Below are 24889 nucleotides of genomic sequence, written 5' to 3'. Positions count from 1 at the left end.
TATTACAGACAAAAACTGGAAACAACCCAAATGCCCAGCAGTGAGGGAATGTTTAAGCAGACTTTGGTACATTAATGCAATGGAATATTTCATTGCTATTAAGAATGACAAATATGAAAACTATGTAGAAATAATAAAAGGGCAACATAAAGCAATGAATAAAAAATGCAGAACTCAAAATGATGCATATAGAATGATCATAACTATGTAAAACTGTATCGGTATAACCAGGAGGATTGGAAAAGAGCTGGTAATTTAGAGTGCTGACATTTTTGTTATTGTTGGTTGAGTTGCTGGGAATGTTTATGTGTTTCAAGTTATAATTCACTGTATTTTTATTACATACACATTAATAAAGATAAATTTCCATTTTTTCTGGCATATAAAATTTTTAAAAGTTCTTATCAGTACCTTTCCTTTTCCCTAAATGACTTTCTCTATTCTCTGGAGTCCTATTAGTTTTTGGATGTATGGGGAAGTGGACTCCATATTCCATGACCTCCTAACTCAGTTAAATCCCAGCCTTTATAATCATTCATAGCACCATGTTCCTCTCCTTGTTATTGTCTTAATTTTAAGATCAGCTAATTAATCTCCATGTCTTCCTTAACATACTGTATACTCCATGAAGGCAGAGAAAGTATCTGTTTTTGTTTATGATTACATTCCTAGTTCTGAACATAACACCCAGAACATAGCAATTACTCAAGGAACGTTTGCAGGATGAGTGAATTGACCCTGTAGGCCATGTTAGTGAAAAGGCATTTCAGTACCATGAAATACATTGATGAAATCATTACGGAAAAAGGACAATCCAAAAGAATAACTACATGGATTAAAATGATAGTTACACACCTTGCTTTATTATATATTATGAACTATGAATAAAGTTCTATACATGTGATTCTTATTCCTCAATTGTAATACATAAAATGAAATCAACCTATTTCCATCACAACCCCCCCCCCCACACACAGAGTAATTTTAAAGTTCAGTGAAAGTATGCAAAAGGAAACCAAGAGCTGAATTTGTGGGTAGGAGCCAAAATCATGAAATTGTTGTGTAAGAAAAAGGGGAAGTTGCTCTTGAGAGGCAAGGGGAGAAAAGAGACGGATGGGGAAAGGAGAGCTGAAGTAAGGACTTAGGGATTCTTTGTAAAAAGGAAAGTGCCTAAAATTAAATTTCAGGTTATTAATGTTGTTACACTAAATCTGTATGCTTTCCCAAACCTCCAATAATGTCTGCTATGTTAATTACCTTAGATCAAGACTAGGGCACCACAAAAGGAGGAGAGAGAGTTCTAAGAGCCATTAAGGCACAAGGGCCAACCTGGAGGTTAGCCAAAGGTTTCTCTCCTCAGATAATCTCTCTTTGTATTCATATGGCATTTATCTAACCTCATTTAGAATGTGCACTTCACTGGAAAATGTCTTACTCATCTTTGAATTCTCAGGAATAACCATATTCATCCCAGAGTATGACAGGATGGCACATAACAGGTGGGTCTTGGTGCATACTCTGTGTTCCGGGGGAACTTCTGACTCTCCCCACTTCATAGTTCCCACCCTTCCTGCTCAAGTCACATCTCCACTTTGGGTCTTGGATTCAACATACAGCCTTCCTCTTCTTCAGCCTTCCTCATACCATTCCCTCAGACATTCCCTTTGACCCTATATAACTGGACCTAACCTGCATGGGTTCAATTGGGCCTGGCCCACCAGCAAGACTGGGCATAGTGCCTCATCCATAACCAATGCTTAAAATGATTATTAGATTCAGTCAAAGTAATCACATGGTAGCAATTCTCTAGAATACCTACTAATGACTCTATCAGTTAAGTAGTGCTTGAATCTACAAGTAGTAATAGTGATTCTCAAATTTTTAATCCAGCTCCAACGGCCAGGGTTATGTTAAGGTTTACTTTCTATAAGAGGTCACAAGAATACAGTAATAGTATTTTGACTTTTTAAAAATATAAAATGCTATCAAATGCTTTAATATTAAATGTGTTTTTTAAAACAATGTAATCCCTTCCAACCTGCCCAAGAGATTGTGATACCCTTCCCCAGTCCCACCACCTCCTGATGACTGTGGAAGGCCTGGAGAGATGAGAAGTTCTTCCGCTGTTTGATGGAGAATCATTAATTTAGAGTTGGGGAAGTCACTATGGAAAAAGTCTCTCCATCTTTCTTAAGACTACAAGTAACCAGGAAAAATACAAATACATTAATCCATTACACTTATGAATAGTGTCATACGAACTGCTAAAAAATATGACCTACCCATCTAGGAGGGCGATGACGTTCTTCCTGGGCCGCCCAATATTAGGGCCATACAAGCTGGCTCTGGAGTAAATCCGGATGGGCTGCAACAGGCTCTTCAGCTGGATGTAATCCTTTCCCAACTGACTGCCATTTACTGCCCGGCCATGCATGGTTCGATAGTTATTTGGCTCTAGATTAAAAGCAGACATGCAAGTCAGAGTTGAGAAGGGTAAGGCTCTGCCAACCCTTTCCTGTCCACATATCTCTCTGCTTTTTTCTTAACAATGTGAATAAAATAGCCAAAAAGAGGGTGTGAACTAGTTTAACTCGAGGAACCATCATAACAAAAAGTCAAGTGCTATTTTACCATTCTCCTCATTTTCAAATGAATCTTTCAAAAGATCTCCTACTCCACAAAAGAGAGACCATACTGATTTTGGGTGATACTTTATAATGAATTATAATGAATAATACTGGGTTGAATATTGTATCCCAAAGTTCATATCCACCTGTAGCTTCAGAACGTGACCTTATTTGGAAATAGCGTCTTTGAAGATGTAGTTAAGATGAGGCCATATGGGATCAGGGTGTACCCTAAATCAAGTGACTGGTGTCTTTATAAAAGAAAGGAGGGGCGCCTGGGTGGCTCAGTAGGTTAAGTGGCCAACTTCGGCTCAGGTCATGATCTCACGGTCAGTGAGTTCAAGCCCCGCGTCTGGCTCTGTGCTGACAGCTCAGAGTCTGGAGCCTGTCTCAGATTCTGTGTCTCCCTCTCTCTGACCCTCCCCTGTTCATGCTCTGTCTCGCTCTGTCTCAAAAATAAATAAACGTTAAAAAAAATTAAAAAAAAAAAAAGAAAGGAGAGGGAGGTTCAGGTACACAGACATACTGGGAAGAGGGCCATGTGTCGACAGAGGCAAAGACTGGAGGGATGATGTTATGCCAAAGATCGCTGGTAGCTACCAGAAGCTAAGAGCAAGGCATAGAGTAGATTCTCCCATAGAGCCTCTAGAAGGAATCAGCCCTGCAATGCTCTGATTTTGAGCTTCTGGTTCCTTGAACTGTGAGAGACTAAATTTCTGCTGTTTTACACCACTGAGTTTGTGGTAATTTGTCATGACAGGCTTAGGAAACTGATATAAATGGTAAGAAAGCAAGGCTTTATAAAGATGGTCATTGTACCAAAAATAAAAATCTTGGGGTGTCCGGGGGGCTCAGTCAGTTAAGCATCCGACTTCGGCTCAGGTCATGATCTCACAGTTCATGCATTTAAGCCCCACCTCTGTGCTGACAGCTCAGAGCCTGGAGTCTGCTTCAGATTCTGTGTCTCCTTCTCTCTCTGCCCCTCCCTTGCTTGCACTCTGTCTCTCTCTGTCTCTCAAAAATAAACAAATGGTTAATAAAAAAAAAAAAAAAAGAAAGCAAAAGAAAAATCTTAATTTTCAATAATAACAAAGTGGCTGGGTTAAACAATTTAGAGTACAACATCCTCCCTTAGTTTCTATTAACTTGGTGTTCTAAAAGGGCATAGGAAAATCCTAAAAACCAGCAGCTCCACTGCTGGAAAGAGCTAACCTGATTTGGAATGAAGCACATGCCCCAGGTAAGGCCAACACCTTGGTTACCCACAAGTTTTAATACTGGTAGGGTCAAGAAATTGACCAGCAGACTTGCAAGAAATTTAACAGGGAAATTTTGGGAATAGGACAGTCACAGTGGGCCTTGATAAGCCCACACATACCCTTTGTAGTCTGGAAAGCTGTGTGTGCTCAGTAGACTGGAGAGGGCACTAACTATCCATGTACTGACAGATGAATGTGAAACCTAGCACACTCATAAAGGAGACATAACAAAGCATGTCAAAAAGGAAAAGTCAGTGAGAATTGTAAACTGTTTAAATTTGGAATGTGTTCCCCAAATCACACACAGATCCACTGGCAAAGGTTAGAAGTCTTACTGGCTTAAGATAAGCACAACCTCTAATCAATCATTGTCTCACCATTAAGCTATGATGACTCAGGGGCAATCTTTAGGAAGCTGGCCTAGACAATGATTAAAAAATAGAAAAACAAGATATATCAACAGCTATAAAATGCAAAAGAGACAGATGCTACACTATTAGTCCAGGTAAGTTACTAAACAAACAAATAAAAAAGAAACAACAGAAACAACCTCTGAGATGGAGGATTTGGAATCTAGAGTTGTTCCAACATATTATTTAAAATGTATAGTTTTCAACAACAACAAAAATTACAGCATGCAAAGAGATAGGATCCATAAAGAAGAAAAAAAAAGTAGTCAATGGAAACTGTCTCCTAAGGGAGAAGGACTTCAAAACTACTATCATAAATATGTTCATAGAACTAACAGGAACAATACAAAATTAAAGGAAAGTATGATTGTATCGACTAATCAAATATAAATGAAGAGAGATATTATAAAAATGATCAAATGAAAATCTGGGACCTGAAATAACTCTTCACATACAGAGGAACACAATGAAATTATCAGCTGAATTTTTACCAGAAATAATGGAGGTCAGAAGACTGTAGAATGACATATTCAAAATGCTGAAAGAAAAAAAAATTGGCCAAGAATTCTATATGTAGCAATCTATCCTTCAGAACTGAAAGCAAAATTTACATCTTAAAGATTTTTTTTTAAGTTTATTTATTTTGAAGTGCAGAGCCTGATGGGGTGCTCAAACTCACAAACCACGAGATCATGACCCGAGCAAAAATCAAGAGTCAGATGCCTAACCGACTAAGCCATCAGGTATCCCAAAATTTAGACCTTAACCAGAAAAACAAAGAACAGAACTTGTGAGAAAATCTGCCTTACAAGAAATAGGAAAGGAAGTCTTTTAGGTTGAAAGGAAATGATACCAGATGTGACTCAAAACCACACAAAGAAATATAGAACACTAGTAATGGCAATTACATAGAAAATATAAAAGATAGTTGAAAATATCCATTACTCTCCTTTTTTTAAGTTTATTTAATTTTGACAGAGAGAGAGAGAGAGAGAGAGAGAGAGAGAGAGAGAGAGAGAGTCCATGGGGCTCAAATCCATGGACTGGGAGATCATGACCTGAGCCAAAGTCAGACACTTAACCAACTGAGCCATCCAGGCACCCCTCCATTACTCTTTTTTAATGAATTTGAATAATAGTTGCATAAAAACAAAAACTATAAAACTGTGTTGTTGGGCTTATGACATATGAAAATGTTTATAATAATGTTTATAATAATAATGGCTACAAAACAGAGAGAAATGGAGTTCTATTGGAGTAAATTTTCTATAGTTAAGTGGAATTAAGTTAGAATTACTCTAAAATAGATTGTAATGAATTCGGATATATTACAATAAGAAATTACTAGGAAAATAAGTAAAACAAAATAAAAACAAAGAAATTAAAGTGGTATATTATACAATATCTCTTCTGCATAAAAAGGCAGTACAGGATGGTACAAAAACAGACACTCAGATCAATGGAACAGAATAGAGAACCCAGAAATGGACCCACAAACATATGGCCAACTAATCTTTGACAAAGCAGGAAGGAATAATCAGTGGAATGGAATAAAGACAGTCTCTTCAGCAAATGGTGCTGGGAAAACTGAACAGTGACAAGCAGAAAAATGAATCTGGATCACTTTCTTACACCATACACAAAAATAAACTCAAAATGGATGAAAGACCTAAATGTAAGAAGGAAACCATCAAAATCCTCGAGGAGAAAGCAGGCAAAAACCTCTTTGACCCTGGCCGCAGCAACTTTTTATTCAACACATCTCCTGAGGCAAGGGAAACAAAAGCAAAAATGAACTACTGGGACCTCATCAAAATTAAAAGCTTCTGCACAGTGAAGGAAACAATCAGGAAAACTAAAAGGCAGCCGACAGAATGGGAAAAGATATTTGCAAATGACATATCAGATAAAGGGTCAGTATCCAAAATCTATAAAGAACTTATCAAACTCAACACCTAAAAAACAAATAATCCAGTGGAAGAAATGGGCAAAAGACATGAATAGGCACTTCTCCAAAGAAGACATCCAGATGGCCAAGTGACACATGAAAAAATGCTCAACATCACTCATCATCAGGGAAATACAAATCAAAACCACAATGAGATAACCACCTCACACCTGTCAGAATGGCTAACATTAACAACTCAGGCAACAACAGATGTTGGCGAGGATGCGGAGAAAGAGGATCTCTTCTGCACTGCTGGTGGGAATGCAAACTGGTCCAGCCATTCTGGAAAACAGTATGGAGGTTCCTCAAAAAGTTAAAAGTAGAACTACCCTATGACCCATCAGTTGCACTACTAGGTATTTATTCAAGGGATACAGGTATGCTTTTTTGAAGGGAAACATGCACCCCAATGTTGATAGCAACACTATCAACAATAGCCACAGTATGGAAAGAGCCCAAATGTCCATCAATGGATGAATGGATAAAGAATATGTGGCATATATATACAATGGAGTATCACTCGGCAATCAAAAAGAATGAAATCTTGTCATTTGCAACTATGTGGATGGAACTAGAGGGTATTATGCTGAGCAAAATTAGTCAGAGAAAGACAAACATCATATGACTTCACTCATATGAGGACTTTAAGATACAAAACAGAGGAAAATAAGGGAAGGAAGGGAAGCAAAAACAGGGAGGGCGACAAAACAGACTCTTAAATATGGAGAACAAACAGAGGACTACTGGAGGGGTTGTGGGAGGGGGGTATGCTAAATGGTTAAGGGCATTAAGGAATCTTACTCCTGAAATCATTGTTGCACTATATGCTAAATTGGATGTAAATTAAAAATAATAAATTAAATAAAATGGTAAAAAATAAAGGCAGTACAGGATAAACAGAGGAACAAAAAATGAAATAAATGGAAAACAGCAAGATGGCAGATATAAATTCAACAATATTAACAATTACATTAAATGTAAATAGATTGAACACTCCAATTAAAAGCAGAAATTGTCAGGATGAATAAGGAAACTAAGATCCAACTAAACAGACATACTTTAAAGTAAAAGATACAAATAGGTTGAAAGTAAAAGGATAAAAAAAGATATACCATGCAAACAGTAACCATAAGAGAACTGGAATGACAATACTAATATCAGACAAAATAGACTTTAAGACAACAGTGTTACTAGTGTTACTATAAAATGTGGGGCATTTTATAATGATAAAAGTGTTAATTTGTCAGGAAGATATAACAATTATAAACATATACATACCAAAAACAGAACACCAAAATATATGAAACAAAATTAAATAGAAAAAATAGAAAATCCAACAATAATAGGAGACTTCAATATGGTATTCTTAGTTATCAGTAGAACAACTAGGCAGAAAATTAGCATTGATATAGGAAACTTAAATAACACTATCAGCCAACTTGACCTTATTGATATCCTTAGAACACTCCACTCAACAGTAGGATACCCATTCTTTTTTTAGTGTATATAGAACATCCTTCATGATAGACCATATGGTAAGCCATCAAACAAGTCTCATATATTTAAAAGGATTAAATCATATAATGTATGTGCCCTTCTCACAACAGAATTAAACTAGAATTCAACAACAGAAAGAAATTTGAGACATCTATAAATATTTGGAAGTTAAATAATCCATGAGTCAAAGAAGAAAGTGGAATTAGAAAATATTTTTAATGAAATGAAAATAAAAATATAGTATGTAAAAGCACATGGGATGACACCAAATGCACAATCCATGAAAGAAATAATTGATTAATTAGACGATTAAAATTAAAAGTATTTGCTCTGCAAAAGACAATTTTATGAGAATGAGAAGACAAGCCACAAATTGGGAGAAAATACTTGCAAAAGACACATCTGATAAAGGACTGTTACCTAAAATATACAAAGAACTCTTAAAAATTAGCAAAAAAGAAACAAATGACCCAATTTAAAAATGGGTCATAGACTTCAACAGACACCTCACCAAAGGAGATATACAAATGGCAAATAAAAAATGTGAAAAGATAAAAACAATATGAAAAGATGCTCCACATATGTCATCAGGGAAATGCAAATTAAAACAACAATTAAATACAACTCTATACTATTAGAATGACCAAAAATTGTTAACACTGACAGCACCAAAAACTATGTCGAATGTGAAGCAACAGGAATGCTCAGTCATTGCTGGCAGAAATGACAATTGATATGGTCATTTTGGAAGAGTTTGGTGGTTTCTTATAAAACAAAACATACTCTTACTATATGATGCAGCAATTGTGCTCCCTGTTATTTGCCCAAAAGAGCTGAAAATTTATGTTTTTACTTTTGGCTATGCATGGATTTATGGCAGCTGTATTCATGCTGTATTCATGCCACAACTTGGAGGCACTGAAGATTTTCTTCCATAGGTGAATGGATACATAAAATGTGGTACCTCTACACAATGGAATATTATTTAATACTAAACAGAAATGAGGTAGCAAGCCATGGAAGAACCTTAAATGCATAATATTAAGTGAAATAAGCCAACCTGAAAAGGCTACATAGTGTATAATTCCAACTATATGACATTCTAGGAGAAACAAAATTAGGGAGAGAGTAAAAAGATCAGTGGTTGACAAAGGTTGAGGACAGGAGGAAGGGATATATAGATGGACCATAGAGGATTTTTAGGGCAGTAAAAATATTTTGTATGACACAATAGTGCTGGATATGTCATTGAACATTTGCCCAAATCCATAGTATGTTCATACTAAAGTAAACCATAATGTAAACTATAGACTCAGGATGATTATGATGTATCACTGTAGGTTCACCAATTGTAAAAAGTGAACCACTCTGGTGGGGGATGTTGATAGTGGGGTAGGCTATGCATATGTGGAAGCAGGGAATATAAGGGAAATCTCTACTTTCTTTTCAGTTTTGCTGTGAACCTAAAGCTGCTCCAAAAAAAAGGTGTTTTAAAAAAAAAATAGAGAGCCACAATGAGATATTAGGGATGTACAGACAGAGAGAAGGCCATATGAGAACACAGAAGTTGCCCATCTGCAAACAAAGAAGAGAAGCCTCAAAAGAAACCAGGTCTGCTGATACCTAGATTCTGGACTTTGGGCTTCCAGAACAGTAAGAAAATAAATTCTTGTTGTTTAGGAGATAAAAAGACTCCTATATTAGAAAAAAAAGAAATATCTCAAATTAGTAATCTAAGCTTCTATCTTAAGAAAGCAGGAAGAGACAACTAAACCCAAAACAAGAAGGACTGAAATAATAAAAATTAGAGTGGAAATCAATGACATAAAAAAATAGAGAAAATCAATAAAAGCAAAGGTTGGTTTTTTGAAAAGATCAACAAAACTGACATACCTTTAGTTGGACTGATCAAGAAAAAAGAGAGAAGTCACAGAGTATCAAAATTAGGAATGAGGGGCGCCTGGGTGGCGCAGTCGGTTAAGCGTCCCACTTCAGCCAGGTCACGATATCGCGGTCCGTGAGTTCGAGCCCCGCGTCGGGCTCTGGGCTGATGGCTCAGAGCCTGGAGCCTGTTTCCGATTCTGTGTCTCCCTCTCTCTCTGCCCCTCCCCCGTTCATGCTCTGTCTCTCTCTGTCCCAAAAATAAATAAACGTTGAAAAAAAAAAATTAAAAAAAAAAATTAGGAATGAAAGAAGGGACACTACTAAGGACCTCACAGTAATTAAAAGGATAAGGGACTACTATGAACAACTTTATGCCATTAAATGACTTAGATAAAATAAAAAACTTCTGATAAAGATGCAAATTACTAAAACCAATTCAAAAAGAAATAGAAAATATGAATAGGCCTATAACAACAAAAGACACTGGATTAGTCATTATAAATATTTCCACAAAGAAAGCTCAGATGGATTAATTGGTAAATTCTATCAAATATTTGAAGAAAAAATAATACCAATCCTTCACAAACTCTTCCAGAATATGGAGGAAGAGGGAACACTTCTCAGCTCATTTTATGAGGCCATTATTCTCCTGATACCAAAATCAAACAAAGACATCACAAGAAAAGAAAATTACAGATGAATATCCCTCATAAATATAGACCAAGAAATCCCCAACAAAAGAGTTACAAAGTGAACCCAGCAATATATAAGAAGTATTATAATACCGTGGATAAATAGGATATACATCAGGAATGCAAGATTGATTTAATATCAAAAACCCAACTAAAGAAGGGGTGCCTGGGTGGCTCAGTCAGTTAAGCGTCTAACCAGCTCAGGTCATGATCTAGCAGTTTGTGGGTTCAAGCCCCATATCAGGCTCTGTGCTGACAGCTCAAAGCCTGGAGCCTGCTTTGGATTCTGTGTCTCCCTCTCTCCCTGCCTCTATCCCACTTGTGTGTGCTCTCTCTCCCTCTCTCTCTCTCTCCCTCAAAAAAAAAAAAAAATATATATATATATATATATGTATGCATATATTAAAAAAAACTTAAAAAACCCAACTAATGTAAAATATCATATTAATAGAAGACCAAAAACACATTATCATCTCAATAGGTGCAAAAAAAAGAGGCATTTGACAAAATCCAACACTCATTCCTGATAAATATTATCAACAACTATGAGTAGAAAAGGAATTCTGCAATCTTATAAATAGTATGATGAAATACTGAAAGCTTAATGGCAAAACATCATGCTTAATGCTGAAATATTTAACGTTTTACCCCTAAGACTGTGAACAAGCAGGAATGTGTACTCTTGCCACTTATATTCAACATTTGTATTAGAGGTTCTAGCCAGTGCAGTCAGCTAAGGAAAGAAATAAAAAGCATTGCAATTATATAGAAAGAAGTAAAACTGTCTGTATTCTGAGACAACATATGCTGCACGTAGAAAATCCTAAATGACTCACACATGTGGGGGAAAAAATACAAGATCTAAGAAATAAATTCAGCAAAGCTGGAGGATAAAAGATCAATATATAAAATCAATCATATTTCTAAATACTAGCCATGTACAATACATAAATGAAATTAAGAAAATAATTCCATTCACAATTGCGTGGGAAAAAAATAAAATACCTAAGATTAAATTTAACAAAAAGAGTGCAAAACTTGAACACTAAGAACTACAAAACATTACTGAAATTAAAAATTGAATAAATGGGGAGATAATTTATGTTCATGGACAGGAAGACTCAGTATTGTTAAGATGGCAATTCTCCCCCAAATGATCTATAGATTCAATGTTATCTCTATTAAAATTCCAGCAGGCTTTATTGAGAAAATTAAAAAACTGATCCTAAAATTTGTGTGGAAATGCAAACACCTAGGATGGCCAAAACAATTTTTAAAAAAGAACAAAGTTGGATGATTTATACTTCCCAATTTCAAAACTCATTACAATGCTATTGTAATCAAGACAATGTAGTCCTAGTATAGGGACAGACATACTTATCAGTGGAACAGAATTAGGAGTCCAGAAATAAATCCATTTTTGGTTGATTTTTGGCAACAGTGTTATGAGAATTCAATAGGGAAAGGATAATCTTTTAAATAATGCTGGACAACTTGATATTCACAAGCAAAAAGATGAATTTAGACTCTAACTTCATGCTATACTCAAAAATTAATTTTTATATTAACTTGTAGCTCAAATGTAAGAGCAAAAACTATAAAACTTTTGGAAGAAAACAAACAAAAAAACACTTTGTGATTTTAGGTTAAGCAAAGAAATGATACCAAAAGTATGACCCATAAAATTAAAAATTGATAAATTGAACTTTATCAAAATTCAAAACTTCTACACTTCAAAGGATGCCATAAAGAAAATGCAAAGATAAGCTATAGACTGGGGAAAATATTTGCAAATCATATATTTGACAAAGAACTCATATCCAGAATATATTTAAAACTTTTACAACTCAATAATAAGGTAACTCAGTTAAAAGGGCAAAAGATTTGCGTAGACATTTCACCAAAGAAGATGTAAGAATAGCTGATAAGCACATGAAAAACCATTCAATATCATTTGTCATTAGGGAAGTGCTAATTACGGCCATATTAAGATACTACTTCAAACTCACTAGAAAGGTTATAATCAGAGACAGACATTAACAAGTGTTTCCAAAGATGTAGAAAACCTAGAACCCTTATACATTGTTAGAGAAGAAAAATAATTTGGCAGTTGTTAAAAAACAAAAATAAACAAATTTACCATATGATTAGTAACTCTATTCCCCTCCCAGGTATCTTCCTAAGATAAATAAAAACATATATCCACACAAAGGCTTGTATGTGAATGTTTATGGCAGCATTATTTATCAAAGCCCCAAAGTAGAAACAATCCAGATGTCCATCATCTGGTAAATGGAAAAGCAAAATGTGATATATAGTCACACACTGGAATACTATTCAGCAATAAAAAGGAATGAACTACTTTTACATGCTACAGCATGGATAAATTTGAAAAACATGCTATGTGCAAGAAGTCAGATGCAAAAGACTATTATATGATCCAGTTATATGAAATGTCCATAAATGACAAATCTATAGATGAGAAACAGATTAGAGTTTTCTGAGAGTGGGCATGGTTACAGGAATTGATGGCAAATGGGCATGAGGGATCTTTTTGGAGTGATGGAAATGTTCTAAAATTGGTTTCAGAGATGGTTGTAGGAGTATATACATTTGTTAATTGAATTGCAAATTGAAGAGGAAGGAAGGGGGAGAAGGAGAGTGAGAGTGGGGGAAGGAGAAAGGGTAGGAGGAGACAGGAGGGACTGAACAGAGGGGTGCATTAATTAATTGTTATAAAAACAATAGGGTCAAGTTGAGCATTTCAGTTTGAATTGCTATAGGACAAAAATATTGTGTGAGAGAAGATAATGATGAACTGTTTTCAAATCCTTTTTATTATCTATCTCCTCTACTAGAATGTAGGCAGGGATATTTATCTGGTATTTACTATTATATCTCTCAAAACTAGTATAGTGTAGTATAATATGCCTTTGGCACATACTAGGCAGTCAATAACTATTTGTTGAAGGAAAGTTGAAGGAAGTGAAGAAAGCCAAGAAGTTTTAATACCACTAAAGAAAAATAACCAGAGGGTAGTAGAAAGTACCTCCCTTTCTGTTAGAAGTCCCAAGTTCCTGACATAGATTTAGTACTTCCTGCTGTCTTTAGCAATTCTCTTTACCTTTTTCAACATATTTCCTCACCTGCATGATATGTCCTTTATTAGGCACTTCATTTAGGACTTTAAGGTCCAAATAGAAGAGTATTTGGATATGCTATGTAAACTAAATACTATCAACTATAAGATGACAATATTGTTGATAATTACAAATGTAAACTCCCTAAGGAAGTAACTCTAAGGCTTTTGTCACTAACCAGTGGCAGAAAATATGCATCATATGCCCTTTAAAATAAAAAAGACTAACAGTATTTTTCCCTTGTTTTTGGTAACAGCAATGTTGAGATATAATTTATACCTATACAATCATCACATTAATGTATATAACTCAATGGTTTTAAGTATGCTTACACAGCTGTGTAATCATCACAATAAATTTTAGAACATTTTTATCATCTCACTCCCCTAGCCCTTGGCAACCACTAATCTACTTTCTGTTTCTTTACATTTACCTATTTTGGGCATTTTATATAAATATGTGACTGGGTTTTTTCATTTAGCATAATCTTTTCAAGGTTCATCTATGTTGTAGTTGGTGTCAGTACTTCATTCCTTTTTAATGGCTAGATAATATTCCATCACATGGCTATACCAGATTTTATTTACCCATTCATCAGTTGATAGACATTTGGGTTGTTTCCACTTTTTGGCTATTATGAATAATGCTACTATAAATACTTGTGTATAAGTTTTTCTGTGGGCTTATGTTTTCATTTCTCTTAAATATATACTCAGGAGTAGAACTGCTAGGTCATATAGCAACACCACGTTTAACTTTTTGAGGAATTGCCAGACTGTTTTCCAAAGTGGTTATACCATTTTACATCCCCACTAGCAGTATATGAGGGTTCCAATTTCTCCACATTCTTGCCAATAGTTGTTACTATAATCTTTTTTTAAAATTATTATTATTGGCATCCTAGTGGGTGTGAAGTACTCTATCATTGTGGTTTTGATTTGGTTTTCCCTGATGGCTAATGTGGTTGAGTATCTTTTCATGTGTTTTTCAGACTTTTATATTTTTTCTTTGGAGAGATGTCTATTCAGATCCTTTGGCCAATAGTATTCTTTTACCAGATTCTTGTGTTGCCCTTAATATGAAGTGAAACATCCCAAGTGTTTTCTGGGCCAGTATGCTAGAGATGGTCTAACTGAGGCTATGTCCTGGGCCAACTTATTTTTTATCTTGTCAATTCAGAGGAAATGACATCTTTACTTACCATTACCCAGTTCCCAAGATATGTTGTACTTTTTGCTGGCACTGTACTTCAACAGACTCAGGGCACTAGAACTGTTCCAGGAGTTATTTGGATTACGACGCAGTGCATTTAGAGCAAATATCAGGTGGAGTCCAGAACAATCAGCAAAGTTATAAAGTTTGTCTAGAGACCTGGCTGGGAAGAAGCAGAATAAGGCTTGTAACTTTAAAATCAACATTCCAACAAAAGGAAATTATTAGCTACTACAAAAAGGCTTTCTATGAGCTTCCTGCTAAGTAATTCCTGCTAGGAATTATGCAGAGAGGCTTCAGAAGGATTATATTACCTTTTGGTTCAGAGTACATTTTGAAGTGATTTAGAAAGCAGCACACACAATTCTAGACACAGGTTGCAAATTAGCAACCAAGTCTAGTCCACAGTATGTTATTGTTAACAACAACAACAAAAAATAGAATTGCTAACATTTAAAAATGGGATGGTATTACAAAGTAGCTAGATTTCTAGCTTCTCTTGAAAAATCAGAGGATCTGACACTGCTGGGTCTGTATTCCTTTATGAAATGATAGGAATAGTGTTGGGAGGCAAGGCCAGGAAAGATGACTGGCTGGTAAGTCTGGGAAAATTGCTCAGCCTAGCAGCACTTCAAAAAAATCCACTCAATTCCACATTTCTAATATTTCTGAGAATGGAAACACCATTAGGGTAAATATATTCATTGTTGGTTTGATCCCTGATACCATCAGTTCTACTCACATGTCCCATACCCACCCCATTCCTTCATATCTATTGCCACTATTTTGGTTCTCGCTCTCAGTTTCACTTGTATGAATTATCACAACAATATCTGTATTTGCCTATCTACTTCCAGATTCATCCTTCTTCCAATTTCTTTCAGCAGTTTCACTCACCCTTCAAACCTTAGTGGATTTTTTTAGGGGCTCCTGGGTAGCTCAGTCAGTTAGACACCCAACTCTTGATTTTGTCCGGGTCATGATCTCATGGTTCATGGGATCAAGCCCTGCACTGAGCTCTGTGCTGACAGTGTGGAGTCTGCTTGGGATCCTCTCTCTCTCTGCCCTTCCCATGCTATCTCAAAATAAATAAACTTAAAAAAAAAACAAAAACCTTAGTTGATTTTTAAGACTTTCTTCTTCTTTACTTCAAGGACTCTATGACTCAACCATAATTTTCTCCCCGCTTCAAGCCTCTCTACTGTTATCAATGAATTCTTTGTTGGTGTCAGCCAGTTCTATTTATCACAGAATCCCCTGCTGCATTAGGCTTTGCTCTAATTATTCTCATTTAGCATACCTTTTTTCCTCTTCCTAACATACCCAGATCTTACTTGTCCTTTTAGACAGTGTTTTGCAAGGTATGGATGATATGACTTTAAGTGATAAACAGATTGAAAAAAAATTAGGTTAATAATTATGTACAAGGATTCGCCTTACTCTATCTGGTATTCACTATCCCAGTCCCTAGAGCAGAGTTTCTCAAATGGGGTTCTGTGGAACACTAGAGGGTTCTACAAAAGATGATGCAGAGTGACCAAAGTGCCCCATTAGCAATTGTTATAAGACCTTAAGTCTTGTAAAGCAGAACCATGATCATTTGGTTGAGTCCATTATCAGTTTTTGAAGTGGGGAAGGGGGAGCGGGTTGTCATTTTTATTTTCTTACATATATGGGAAAGTAGTTTTTAAGAAGCACCAAGAACAAGGACAGAAACTGTCTCATTTTAGTTAAAAATAAAATCCATGGGAATTTACCTCACATTTAACCCAGAGTCTAGTAGTTTGCAACAACAAAAAGCATAGGTTCACATTAAAGAAATAATTATTTCTTTAATAGACTTAATTTAATAAACAATTATTTCTTTTTTTTTTAATTTTTTTTATTAAAATTTTCTTTTTTTGAACGTTTATTTATTTTTGGGACAGAGAGAGACAGAGCATGAACGGGGGAGGGTCAGAGAGAGAGGGAGACACAGAATCGGAAACAGGCTCCAGGCTCTGAGCCATCAGCCCAGAGCCTGATGCGGGGCTGGAACTCCCGGACCGCGAGATGGTGACCTGGCTGAAGTCGGACGCTTAACCGACTGCGCCACCCAGGCGCCCCAATAAACAATTATTTCTTAATAATAAACTAAATTATTTCTTTTTAGCTCCAAAACAGCAATTAAAATTAAAATGCATTTATAAGCCTATTAAAGTGATCATGAGGGGCGCCTGGGTGGCTTAGTCAGTTAAGTGTCCAACTTCAGCTCAGGTCATGGTCTCCCACTTCGTGAGTTCAAGCCCCATATCAGGCTCTATGCTGACAGCTTAGAGCCTGGAGCCTGCTTCAGATTCTGTGTCTCCCTCTCTGTTCTTCCCCTGCTTATGCTCTGTCTCTCTCAAAAATAAACATTTAAAAAAAATTTTAAGTGATCATGAAACCAACAGATGTGTTTACTAATTTTACAATTATCTTATGTGACCGTAATTATGCCACTCATTAAGAAAATGGCTTCTTTCAAAGTCTTATATAAAATTGTGTCTTAGGCTATAATGTTATTCATATTGCTTTGACATATAGTTTTATTAACTTTACTATTCAACATTGCTAATTTATTTTCATATTAAGAACATTAATTAAATTCATAAACTTTATTTAAGTAAGCCTAACAAGTCTACCTTTAGTAAAATTTTATCCCATTTTGGCTTAATCCAGTTATTTAACAAAAACATATTACGTTTGCCTTATAAATTTGCAAATTCATGACAAGGAAAAAAAGGGATAGGATAATTTCAGGAAAGAAAGTTAACTATTTGTTTTTCCTTTTTCTCTTCAAGAAAGGTTTTCTAAAAAGTAATTTTTTACAAATCTATCCTTATACTTACCATGTACCACATACCATATTGAATAGCATACTCAATAGTAGGATAGAAATTTGTGGTAAGACTTCCAGCCCTACTTGTCTAAGGTAAAAAAAAAAAATCAAGTAGAAATTTTAAAAAAGAAAAACTGAAGTATCTTCTATCTATACCACTGACCTATATTGGAGTTGGTATCCTTTTTGGGGAAGGGAAACCTACAAAAGAATAGGCTAAGAAGTTGGCTAAACAGATTCTCAGGAAAATACCGCTATCTATTTAAATAAGCATTGGCAATTATTATTGGATAATAATTTCTACAACTAAATGATCTCACTGACATACAATGAGATTTAGATATTTTTATCCAAAGGAACCCTAAAACTTGAGAATTTATTCAAGTGTTCCTCTGGTATAAAAAGTTTGAGAAAGCACTTCTAGAATTAAAGAATGCATAGAAGAACAAGTCATCTGAACACCAAAATATTCACTGTTGAACTGATAATTGACTTAAACATTCTTCCCACTTGGCAAAATCCTATCTAATCAAATCAGTGTTTTTAATTTCTCCAATATAATGCAAAGCCATTATAAATCTAGTGGAGAACCAAGTTACAAGTCTGAGAGAAGAGGCAGGATTTCATGAAATCAATGAAAATAATGTCTGATTACTGGTCAAATCACATGCAAATCCATCAACAAATAAGGATTCAGAAGAATTAGGTCAGTGAACTGAACAAGAGAAAATTCACAAGGATAACACAATAGACTGCTCAAAAATAATTTGAATATTAAAAGATGGAGAGGTCTATTTTGGAGTCTTTTTAATATTTATTCTCATGTCAGAAAAAAATTATTTTCTCAGGAAAATACTCAATATTTAATTAAATAATGTTCTGTTCATTGAAACTGTTCATAGTTACAATAACAGCTTACAATTTATTACATTTATTTTCATAATATTTAGTGTCATTTATAAATCAAACTTTTGCATCAACATTGAATATGAATGACTAATATTCTTTTTAGGTAACCTGATTTCCTTTAAGCGGCCTTTTTCTGGAATTAATTACCTTTACATAATGAGGATTTCCTATGTTATTTTCATGTATATTAGAAAAACAAATATATATCAAACACAAAAGCACATCCAACCTATGATTTCATTGATCTGATGGTTTAAGACAAGGCAAAGATATTTACCCAAAAGAAGATGTGAATATAGAAAAAGTGTGGAGAAATAAAAACACAGATGGTTTGTTAATATGGCAAAAATTGAGAATCAGAGTGCCAGAAGTTTGGGAAATATTTCCTTAAGGATAAGTTTGAATCCCACCTCCTCATGAAGCCATTCCTGAACACATCAATTTCCCTATACTGACCTTGACCTTCTCTAAACAGGTGCTACACAATTTGTTAGCATCTGAGTGCCTTGTGACATCTATGGCATTATCTTACCTTAGGATTTACCGCTTGATTTAGTCACTTTTCCAGAGTGAATGGCTTATTTTCCCAGATAACCTGTTAAATTCCTTAAGTATAGTTCTGTATCTCATTGTATCCTTCATAGCATCTATCTGAGAGCAATTTTCTCCCTTAAAATCATGCTGAAGTATTCTTATAAGACAAATCTGTCTGTTGCATATAAGTGCATATACGTGGTCTAGTAAGAAATTGAAAGGACCAGGGGCACCTGTTTGGCTCAGTCAGTTAAGGATCTGACTCTTGATATTGGCTCAGGCCATGATCTTATGGTTTGTGAGTTCGAGGCCCACGTCTAGCTCTGTACCAACACTGTGGAGCCTGCTTGGGATTCCCTCTCTCTCTCTCTCTCTCTCTCTCTCTCTGTCTGCACCACTCCCCCAGTCGTGTTCATTCTCTCTCAAAAATTAATTAATTAATTAATTTTTAAAAAGTAAAAAGAAATTGAAAGGACCCAAAGAAAGATCTAATAATTATTATTGCTAGCTCAGGATATGTACTCTAGAGTTTATTAGAAGATTACATATATTTTAAAAAAGAATATTACATGTATTTGAATACAGAGCATTTAGTGGATGCTCAGCCAATGTAATCTTCCTTGGAATATCTGGTGTCAGGTTCCATCCAAGCAGATACTTAAGTATGACTTTTTACTCTCTCCACCAGAGGGTGCCAATGCCTCTATGCCTTCTAGCCAGGCTCCCTGGCATCTCATATAAATAGAATTCTAAGCAGCCTTGTCTGGCAGGCAACTGAAAATAAGGAGCTGGGGCTTGGGTTGAAAAGGAGAATAGGCTTGGGAGTCATCTATATGGTGCTGATAGTTGATGCTGTGAAAGTTCTTGAGGCTTCTAAAGAACAAAAAGGCTGAGGATGAAACCTTAAGAAATGTCTGCATATAAAGATCAGGAAAAAGGGCAGAGAAGTAGAACACAGAAATGTCATCTTAAGGAACCCCAAAGAAGATATTTTCAAGGAGATGTTAGTTAGTGACAGTACATAATGACGAGAAATTAAGAAGAAAACAAACTCAGACAAAAAGTCATTACAGTTAAACAGTGAGGTTAGAAACTAGATTTAGGTTGGGGTGTAAACTTAAAGAATGAGTGGTAAAGAACAAGGAACAATCCTGGTACATTCAACTTATTTGTTGAGGTTCTGTGGCAATAATAGAGAGGAAGAAAACCAAAAAAGTTACTAGAGAAGCACCAAAGTTAAATGTAGGGGAAAAAAACCAAAATTCAAGATCTCATTTTATCAAAAAGCCATTTCTTCAATAAGGCTAATCACGGCTTTATATTACAAACAGATAAGCTCAATGAATTCATACTAAGATATGAATGATGGTCCTTTTCCTTAGTTTCCTCAGGACTTGGTACTTTAAAAACCAAGTAGACAGAAGACAATCCAACAGACAAAAAAAATAAGATTTTCATTAATCTAAGCAGCTGGAGGCTGAAGTTTCTAGTAGGAATTACTCATCTGTTCAATAAATATTGACTAAGCACCTACTTTAGGCACCTACTTGAAGGTTATAGTAATGAACCAAACAGAAAACATGGGTCTGAGCCCCATGAAGTTTATGTTTAGTGTGGTTGCCATGGGGTTCAATGGGGTAGGTAAAGCAGGGTAGGGGATTGTAGAACCAATGGAGGTGGTGTGTGTGTGTGTGCGTGTGTGTGTATACATACATATAAATAAAATATATATATATAAAATATATAAATAATAAATATAAAATATATATATATATATATATATATATATATATATATATAATACTTTTTGGAGGTGGTATATTTTAAATAAGCCTCACTGATAAGGGAACATTTAAGCAAAGGCCATATGGAAGTAAGAGAGTAAGTCAAGTGAACATACAGGCAAAAGGTCCAAGACAGGTATGAGACTGATGAATGTGAAGAACAGCAAAGAGCCCAGTGTGGTTTCCCCAGGAAGAATAGCAGTAGAAGGCCAGATTATGCAGGGTCTTAAAGGCCACTGTAAATAAAGACTTTGCCTTTTACCCTGAATGACAAGAAAACAATGATGGGTTGTGTTTTTTGGGTTTTTTGGTGTTTTGGTTTGGTTTGGTTTGGTTTTTTTGAAGAGAGAGAGAGAGAGCTGGGGAGGGGCAGAGGGAGAAAGAATCTTAAGCAGGCTCCACCCCAGCGCAGAGCCTTACAAGGGGCTCTATCTCACCATCCTGAGATCACGACCTGAGCTGAACTCAAATGTCAGAGGCTTAACTGACTGAGACACCCAGGTGCCCCTGATGGTTTTGAATATGATCCAAATCACATTTTAAAAGCACCAAAATAGCTGTTGAGCTAAAAAGAGACTAGGGGGGAGGAGAGGGCAAAGATGAAAGCGAAGAAAGTAGTTAGAAATCTATAATAATAATTCAGGCAAGGGATAACACTGGCTTGGATCAGGGTGGTAGCAGTAGAGTGGTTAAAGTGGCTGGCTTCCTGGGATATTTTAAAGGTAGAGCTGATAACATTTGCTGAAGGGTTAGATGTAAGGTATGAGGAAAAAAAGGAGTTAAGGAAAACTCCAAACTTTTTGACCTGAGAAACAGATAGATAAACTTGACATTGAAGAAGAAAGTGTGGGAGATTGGGAGAAGGAAGAAGGGGTAGGAAAAAGTTAATAAATCAACTCCTATTATAGCAAGAGCCAACTATGCCATCGTTGTTCAACTCTGCCCGCACCCTCTTAAGGCACAGTGGACCATTTTCCAAAGAGAAAGTATCATGTCTTCCCTTTTAGCATCCATTTAAATGTCTGATATATGATAAGCCTTAATAAATATCTAACTCATACAGGTGTTATTTAGGCGCATTCAATGCCACTTATGATCTGCCTTGTACCATAAATACTCAATCTCAGTTATCATTATTCACTGTAGCAAGTTCCCTCTAGATTATGTCTATTGCTCCATGCTGTTTAAATGCACTCACATAATATACCAATTGCTTTAAGAGTTCAATTTGGAGTGAATAATACGGGGGAGGTATAGGAGACTATCCACCAGAAGCTGGAAGAACAGAGGAATTTCTAATGGAAGCCAGAAAGAAATATGAGAGTAAAAAGCAGAGTGAGGTGAACTCTTTACCAACTCTGTCTCTTGTAATTCAGAGAGAAACCATCAGTTAATGGGGAAATATTTGAGTAGTGAGTACAACCAATAAAAAGGGGAACATTTTAATTGTAGCTATTAAGAGAGAACAGTTTGAAAATTGCCTGGGAGAAAAACAGAGCCATTTCACAAAGAATGAAGACATCTTTAAGCTATGAGCTAATTTTAATATGAATAGAAATATCTCCAGTTTAGTCAGGGCAATGAAACCTTAACTAGGTTATAAAGAAATCAGCCTATATATCTATAATTTGACTGAAGCTGTTGAAGAAGAATGAGATTTGGGAAATATCTGTGAATAAAAATTACAACACTCTCAAAAGACTGTGATAGAGACTAATTATTGCATTAATCAACTTAACTAAATTTAAAAGTAAAACTAAAGGCCACCGAATATAATGGGATCTCTGGATCCCATCAGAAGTCCATCTAAAGTATGACAGGAAAAGAATAAAAGAGACACTGACATTAGTAAAGAGGCCAGGATTGTTTTTAAGAAATATGCCCTTAAGTAAATGATTTTAAAAGATGCAAGTAGAGAAAGGCCAGAAAGAGATGGGAAACTAGTCCAGTTCTCAGAGATTTCCAACATGGCATAAACCACTACGGTGGTGAAAATAGTTTCTCTAAACACAAGCTTGATAGATACGGCAATGGTTCACCGACGGGGTCTTTCCAGGGGTACATCTTAATAGGTATGACTTTTTTTATGAAAAATCAACCATAGGAGGACAGGAAGATGGCGGCGTAGGAGGACGCTGGGCTCACCGCGCGTCCTGCTGATCACTTAGATTCCACCTACACCTGCCTAAATAACCCAGAAAACCGCCAGAGGATTAGCAGAACGGAGTCACCGGACCCAAGTGCAGACGAGAGGCCCACGGAAGAGGGTAGGAAGGGCGGCGAGGCGGTGCGCGCTCCACGGACTGGCGGGAGGGAGCCGGGGCGGAGGGGCGGCTCGCCAGCCAAGCAGAGCCCCCGAGCCCGGCTTGCAAAAGCGGAGGGGCCTGACGGACTGTGTTCCGACAGCTAGCGCGACTTAGCGTCTGGGAGGTCATAAGTTAACAGCTCTGCTCGGAAAGCGGGAAGGCTGGAGGACAAAGGGAGGGTGAGCTGCGGAGCCCCCGGACGACAGAGCTCAGTTTGGCGGGGAACAAAGGCGCTCGCCAGTGCCATCTCCCCCGCCCATCCCCCAGCCAGAATCCCAAAGGGAACTGGTTCCGGCCAGGGAAACTGCTCGCTCCGCGCAAACACCCAACTCTGTGCTTCTGCGGAGCCAAACCTCCGGCAGCGGATCTGACTCCCTCTGGCTGCCACAGGGCCCCTCCTGAAATGGATCACCTAAGGAGAAGCGAGCTAAGCCTGCCCCCCCTGCCGCCGTGCACCTTGCCTTCCCACCCCAGCTAATACGCCAGATCCCCAGCATCACAAGCCTGGCAGTGTGCAAGTAGCCCAGACGGGCCACGCCACCCCACAGAGAATCCCGCCCCTAGGAGAGGGGAAGAGGAGGCACACACCAGTCTGACTGTGGCCCCAGCGGTGGGCTGGGGGCAGACATCAGGACTGACTGCGGCCCCGCCCACCAACTCCAGTTATACACCACAGCACAGGGGAAGTGCCCTGCAGGTCCTCACCACGCCAGGGACTATCCAAAATGACCAAGCGGAAGAATTCCCCTCAGAAGAATCTCCAGGAAATAACAACAGCTAATGAGCTGATCAAAAAGGATTTAAATAATATAACAGAAAGTGAATTTAGAATAATAGTCATAAAATTAATCGCTGGGCTGGAAAACAGTATACAGGACAGCAGAGAATCTCTTGCTACAGAGATCAAGGGACTAAGGAACAGTCACGAGGAGCTGAAAAACGCTTTAAATGAAATGCAAAACAAAATGGAAACCACCACGGCTCGGATGGAAGAGGCAGAGGAGAGAATAGGTGAACTAGAAGATAAAGTTATGGAAAAAGAGGAAGCTGAGAAAAAGAGAGATAAAAAAATCCAGGAGTATGAGGGGAAAATTAGAGAACTAAGTGATACACTAAAAAGAAATAATATATGCATAATTGGTATCCCAGAGGAGGAAGAGAGAGGGAAAGGTGCTGAAGGGGTACTTGAAGAAATAATAGCTGAGAACTTCCCTGAACTGGGGAAGGAAAAAGGCATTGAAATCCAAGAGGCACAGAGAACTCCCTTCAGACGTAACTTGAATCGATCTTCTGCACGACATATCATAGTGAAACTGGCAAAATACAAGGATAAAGAGAAAATTCTGAAAGCAGCAAGGGGTAAACGTGCCCTCACATATAAAGGGAGACCTATAAGACTCGTGACTGATCTCTCTTTTGAAACTTGGCAGGCCAGAAAGAATTGGCACGAGATTTTCAGTGTGCTAGACAGAAAAAATATGCAGCCGAGAATCCTTTATCCAGCAAGTCTGTCATTTAGAATAGAAGGAGAGATAAAGGTCTTCCCAAACAAACAAAAACTGAAGGAATTTGTCACCACTAAACCAGCCCTACAAGAGATCCTAAGGGGGACCCTGTGAGACAAAGTACCAGAGACATCACTACAAGCATAAAACATACAGACATCACAATGACTCTAAACCCGTATCTTTCTATAATAACACTGAATGTAAATGGATTAAATGCGCCCACCAAAAGACATAGGGTATCAGAATGGATAAAAAAACAAGACCCATCTATTTGCTGTCTACAAGAGACTCATTTTAGACCTGAGGACACCTTTAGATT

General features: G+C 36.8%; 1 non-coding gene across 1 annotated transcript in view; it reads right to left on the bottom strand.

The window, feature by feature from the left end:
* The window catches only part of LOC115527650, a 31842-nt gene extending 17017 nt beyond the window's left edge, over positions 1–14825 (bottom strand). Inside the window, exons 1-2 of the transcript XR_004344254.1 lie at positions 14659–14825; positions 2283–2454 (exon numbers count right to left, since the gene is read on the bottom strand). This is a non-coding gene — a transcript (uncharacterized LOC115527650). The remainder of the gene's footprint in view (positions 1–2282; positions 2455–14658) is intronic.
* Between the last annotated feature and the right edge of the window lie 10064 nt (positions 14826–24889).

The sequence above is a fragment of the Lynx canadensis genome, chromosome D2 (genome assembly GCF_007474595.2).
Source record: "Lynx canadensis isolate LIC74 chromosome D2, mLynCan4.pri.v2, whole genome shotgun sequence".
NCBI lineage: Eukaryota > Metazoa > Chordata > Mammalia > Carnivora > Felidae > Lynx > Lynx canadensis.
Note: the sequence above shows the minus strand (reverse complement) of the source record. Positions and strands in the feature narration are given on the sequence as shown.